The 6,000-nt window shown below is 50.7% G+C and overlaps 1 protein-coding gene across 1 annotated transcript in view; it reads right to left on the minus strand.

Moving 5' to 3' along the window:
* The window catches only part of LOC143424437 (uncharacterized), a 28,611-nt gene extending 22,825 nt beyond the window's left edge, over nucleotides 1-5,786 (minus strand). Inside the window, exon 1 of the mRNA XM_076896493.1 lies at nucleotides 4,844-5,786. The gene's annotated coding sequence lies outside the window, so the exon portion shown is untranslated. The remainder of the gene's footprint in view (nucleotides 1-4,843) is intronic.
* Between the last annotated feature and the right edge of the window lie 214 nt (nucleotides 5,787-6,000).

Raw genomic sequence — 6,000 nt, forward strand, 5'->3', positions numbered from 1 at the left:
GTACCACGCTATTTTATGAAGCTATAACTCGATGTTAAACCACTTAAACCCACTGCAACCGAGGATAACTGAACCCTGTAGATTCTACTTAATCCGAATTAAGGAGCGTACCTAATTACGGCCGGCGTTGCTCGGTTGGTAACAATCAAACGAAATTAATTTCCACGACGGCGATCGGTTTAGCTTCCAACGTTGAAATTTATCTCCAGTGGTGAGGCAGCTTAAAATTCCATCGTCGAGAAGAGGAATGGACTCGGGCACGGTTACCAGCGAATTCCTTTGCGAGCCATTGCCGGTCCACCTCTCTGTTGCTCGCCACGGGTCGCCTCAAAATTTCAACGAGCGTCGCAGGGGACGATAGAATTGATGTAAGAAAATCGAGTGGAAAGGGAAACTGGAGTGCGTCGAGAATGCGGCCAGGCACAGGTCGCGCAATTTGTATCGGCCTGGATGCGTTTTTAACGATCGGTTTGATGGATGATGGCCGCGCCTCGCTGGCACGTCGATCGAGACCTTGAAAAATGATGCTCCAGATCGTTGTGTACGCGCTCAGACACTCGAAACCGGCAGACATCGAACCTCACGCAGACTCGCAACGGGTCCACACGTGCACGTATACGCGTCCGTTCACGAGCATATGGCATAAGGGAAGACGACGGCAGCTCCTTTTCGGTTAATATGTTTTCGCGATCCACAAAGCGCCCGGTTGGGAGTCAAAGACAATTAATAACCTTCCGCAGGATCATTTATCGCGACAGTTTAGCCCCACGAAGAGCGAAACCCGCTCGATCTATCTCGGATCCGCTCTGCGTCCTCGAGGAGGACTCCACTGGCGAACGGAGCCGAGCATTGTTCGTCTCCTCGGCCCGTGACCGATCCAATTTTTAACACCGTCTACCTTCCTCGTTCCTCCGTCGATTTTCCTCAGCCACTCGAAGTTAATCGACAGAGGCCAACCCTTGCCGCTCTGTGAGAATCCTCTTCCGGGACGACGAGCGCGGAATTCGTTACGCTGAGAAATGGTGTACGTTCTGGACGAGGGACCCGTGCGCCTTTCTGCTGGAGCATGTTAATAACGGAAGTCGATCGAACAGTTTTCGAGGCTGCGTTTACGGTTCGGATCGTAGAGGAGACGCGGAGGATACGTATCACCTACGAAGGCACTTATGGACGTCTCGCTAAGGAAAAAAGTAAAGCAGAAAGAAGAGCAGAAGGCGCGGAGGGGATGTCTCGAACACGCGAGTTGTTCCGTTAATAGCATGCTTCGAGTGCATAGATTAGCGTGTGTACGTGACTGACGTTCCTCGGAATAAAACCAACTCGATCGACTCTCTCCCTCGTTTTATGATATTTAAAAGAAGGGGGAGAAAGAAGCGGACCGCTGTCTCGCGGAGCGATTACACAAATTTTATTCAGAAAACCGTGTCGTCGGCGTATTTTGAAGTAAAAATCGCTTTTATTGATAATTGGTTGTTCCGATAAAATATATCGTTGCTCCTTGCAAAATCAATATTAACCAAGAAGTGGAGCTGGTCGATCATCGTCCCTGGCCTTCCAATTATCTCCGACAGAATCGGCGAACGATCTTTCACGTTTATTCCCGCAGACCTTGAGATCGAAAAGGAAACGATAAAGTACGAGCGAGTACTGAATTAAACGGCGAATACACGCGGAGGGTTCCTTAAAGAAATCTCTGCCAGCCCGGTTCGCGCACGTCTCGTCGTAAACCCGGATTTAATCGCGCGCCATTGTCGATTTACGCGCGTCGATTTCGAGAACAGATTTTATATGTGCGCTTTTCTCGCCGCCGGAACGATCCGCGGGTACGCGCGGCGAGTACCCGCAATTTAATCTGCTTTTATTCGACGATTAAGCGCGTCGCGGTTGATTTACGGTATCGTAAACGCGCGACGCTAACTGCCACGGGCGGTATCACGGTGGAACTGACTCGGAAGCTCGCGCGTGATCCTCGCGCCTCCAAAAATGGATCGAAAAGGAGTATTCACGTACCGTAGCTAATATCAGACGATAAAAACGGGAATTCACGATCAAATTCTTCGTCACTAAATCTCATCGAGAATAGAATTACTCTGAAAATAGAGGAGAAAATGTAGATATAACTCTCTGATCTATTCGATTCAATCTATAGAATAGAACAAATATCAAGATCGCATCTAAGGAATCGTAAAGAACTGTTCACGCGTCAATCTGATCAACTGAAATATAAATTGGATTAAAAAAGTTAAACTATATCCACGGTATACGCGTGTAGTACAACGTGAACGCAATGTTTCTTTCCCAGGTAAACTGTACCATTCTTCTGTGTCCACGCAGCGAATGACGAACCGTTTCTTTCCCGTCGACGAAGGAGGATAAAAAATCGGAACACGCATTCTTGGCCACTTTCTAAGCAATTGACCAGCCGCGTCGGACAAGCGATAAAAGCGAGCGTTTCCACCGTTTCCCCCGGCTGAAAATGCGAATGCAAGGAAGCGTCGATGAGTGTGGTTCCCTGTAATTCGCGAATTATCGCGTCTCGTACAGACGCGTATCGGTTCAGATTAGAAAAGTAACGGGCCGGCCGATTCGAGCCACTCTCTGTACCGTTAAATGCATGTTCCAGGGGACGGTGTCGAGATAAAACCTGGCCAGAACGCATACCATCCGCTTGACTCTGTTCATCGGCGTATTCGTTAAATGCCGCGATATAGATTCGACGAATGAAGTGGTCGACTTCGACGTGACTTGGTTTCGACAGGTTGGATTTGCAGGATTGCTAGACATCTGTGTTCCCGCCAGCGGGCAAGGGAAAAACGAGCGCAAGCGGACGCGTATTCGTGCGATGTTTTACGATTTCGACTGGCGGAAGGGTGAGACGGCGATGGCGAAAAGGCGTTAAGTCAGATCACGACCCTGGCCACGAGGGTTGATATGGAAATGAGGATCGACGATTCTTAGACGGCTCACGAGAACGTGGCCAAGGGAGTAGAACGGTTAATTGTCGCGAGAAAAGTGATGTACCGGCGACGAAACTGAGAATGCTCGATCGATGCCAGATTGCACGGTGTCGCGATGAAAGCTTAACACTATTATGTATAATTCACGCTTTCTCCCGATCGGAGGATCTTCTTCAAAAGTAAGTTCACTCGCGAGCGTGGAGTCTTTTCTGCGAACTTTCTCCTAAAATTGGCCGGAGGGCTACGTAATCCGCAAAAGTATTACTTCGGAGGCGTCGATGCTCGACGATCTACTCTATCTACGCGTCACCTCTTTTCGTTCGACGCGTAAAGAATTGCACGTAGCTTATTTCTGGAGCCTCTCCAGGCTTCCACCGAAGTACAAGTGGGTAATAACCGTATGAAAGGGCGACAATGGTGGCTGACACACCGCAACCAGGGTGAAAAAAGAGAGAGGGCAAAAGGCAGGGAAAAGAGGGGGGCAATAAATATATTTTGACATGGGAGACCCTAGCCGGGCACCTATGCATAATAATTGTAACGCTCCGCTCGCCTGGTCTCTCTTTCTCCCTCTGGCTGCACACGTGCGTGCGCTACGCTTCCGCCACGATTCTTGCTCGCTTTTATTCCACGACAAAAGTGTCGGCCTTTGTGCGGCCCGAATTACGCCACTGTCTACCAGTAGGCAAATATTATAGCAACAGGCGGCCGCGAGGGGTGACGATAATGTTTTCATTTGCGACTAACCCCGTCCGACCGCACCGTTTCGCTAGCTACGGAGGGTTTCGTCGTCTGCGTGCCACGAAAGAGCGCGAAAATTGGTAGAACGATCAAAGGTTTTCATGTTCGATGCTTGCGAAATCTTGTACGAAGTGTCGAACGAAAATATATCAGTCGATAATCGTGATTCTCCACACAAACTTTTAAAGAAAGCCTCCCGTTTAATTACTGGAACATTGTTAGCAAAAAAAGTTGGCGGACGATCTAATGGCTCGTCTTTGTACGTGCACAGCGATCGACAATTCCCAGTTTAATGAATCACGGAACGCGATACGATCGAGTAAAGTGTCGCTGGATAATTGGCGAAAGAAAAATCCATTAGACAACAACGGGAATGTCGCAAACGTTTATGGTCTGAAAGCTCAACGTGTCAAGCACAAGGCGAGAATAATGAACCAGCGATTATTCTTATTTATCGCGATAACAACGGCGAAGCGTTGAGCATACGGTCTCACGGTTTCGCAATTATATTCCAATCAAAATTTACTAGTGGAAGGGGCATTTTTAACGGTCGAGCGTACTTAGGCCGCTATTAGGTTGCATTATCAATTTCACGCCGTGGTATAATCGCGAGCAACGCAGCCACTTTGGATGTAGACTTTAATTTACGAGGGATAAATGGAGCGGTGAATGGACTGTAAGATTGACGAAACGCCGGTGATTACTGGCTGAACGCGAGTGATTTATTTTCTAGTTTTTATAACTATCATTAGCCGGACCATTTTTTTCGTTTCCTCCCCTCGCGCTCCCGCCATAGTTTCCCCGCTTAGGAATCGTTATTCTCTTTTAAAACACCGTGTTTTTCTTCCGCGATCCTCGAAATCACCGGTAAACACGAATAAATTGCTAGACAAATTGCCCGTTAGTGTTAAATAAACTTGTTCCGAATGGAGTATTAAACGTGTTTATATGTTACTAAAGCAGGAGGTTAGTCGAACATCGAATTTCCAAAGTCACGAGTCACTTTTTACGCAAGTAGCGCGGACAAAGCAATTTCCAGTGCCCGGACAGTTCTGAGTGCAGGCGCGATCGCAGGCGCCGGAGACATCGACGCCCGCATAGGAGACGCGTTCGGCGATCCGCGAAGTAGAATCGACAGCACTCACCTTCGCAGTCAGACGATATCCACAGGAGCGGGCCAACCGGTGTCTCAGCGCACCACAAACCAACTTTAAAAACGGTCCACGTCGATTGTCCGAGTCCTCAGTGTCACACGTTGCACACCATAACCCTTCGTTTGTCGTTGCTCGACGCAGCGGCGAGCACCCGCGGAATCGTCCCGTGAACCCGAACGACACACACTGCGCGAGAAAAAATGTTCCAGTCCGGACGTGGGTAAAGTCACGTGGTGGCCGTGGTACACACCGTGCACTGTGCGCGCGCGTTTCTTCCTGGTGCGCGACAGTGCCACGACCGCGACTTGTCTTCACCTAAGCGACGCGACGTCACGCGATCGATCTCACCCCCCTTGGGAAGAACACGCGGCGGACTATGCGTGCCTGTACCGTTCCCTTCGATGCAAATCCGTCGACTGCCCCCGAGTACTCTGCTCTGGATGATCCACGCGAGTCCCAGCGTGGCTTCCAGCTCTCTGCTCTCCACACCTCCACCCTGCGTTCGTTCCTCTCTTTCTCTCTCTCCCTCTCTCTCTCTCTCTTTCTCTTTCTATCTCTATCTCTATCCCTTTCTCTCCCTCTTTCTCTCTCTCCCCCTTTCTCTGTCTCTCCTTCCCTGACCGTCCTCGATCCAACGATTTTTTTCTCTGCGTGCCCTGTGTCGTCTGTCTCTCTCGAACATCCACGAGTCACGGTGCGGCCACGTCGATGGACGGGAGAGGACTGGCGCTTCGCGATCGCTGCGACCTGTTCGACTGCATCGAAGGCGCCTAAGGAGAGCCACGGCGTACCGACGGGAACCGATTTCCCCCCGTTCGCCAGAGGCCACCTGTACCTGCCCATCGGTACACGCCTGTCCCAGCCTCGACCAATAGGCCCCGATGGGGCCCGTTCTTTGCGCCAATCCCGTCAGCCTCGGTCCCTGAAGACCAGCTGGCCAGGTACCACCCATCGGTTCCCCACTCGCGGCGATCGTTCCGCTCCTCCACTCTCTGCTACGCGAGGCTCGACCGTTCCTCGTGTTCCTCGTGCCGGTGATGCCCCCGCGGAGTAACCGATCGCCGGCTGCGAGAGGCGCGAGCGGACCGCTCTAGCCGGCCTGAGAAACGACCAGCTCGAACTTTGTTCTCCCTACTCGGTATCCGGCG

This window comes from Xylocopa sonorina, chromosome 6 (assembly GCF_050948175.1).
Source record: "Xylocopa sonorina isolate GNS202 chromosome 6, iyXylSono1_principal, whole genome shotgun sequence".
Classification (NCBI taxonomy): Eukaryota; Metazoa; Arthropoda; class Insecta; order Hymenoptera; family Apidae; genus Xylocopa; species Xylocopa sonorina.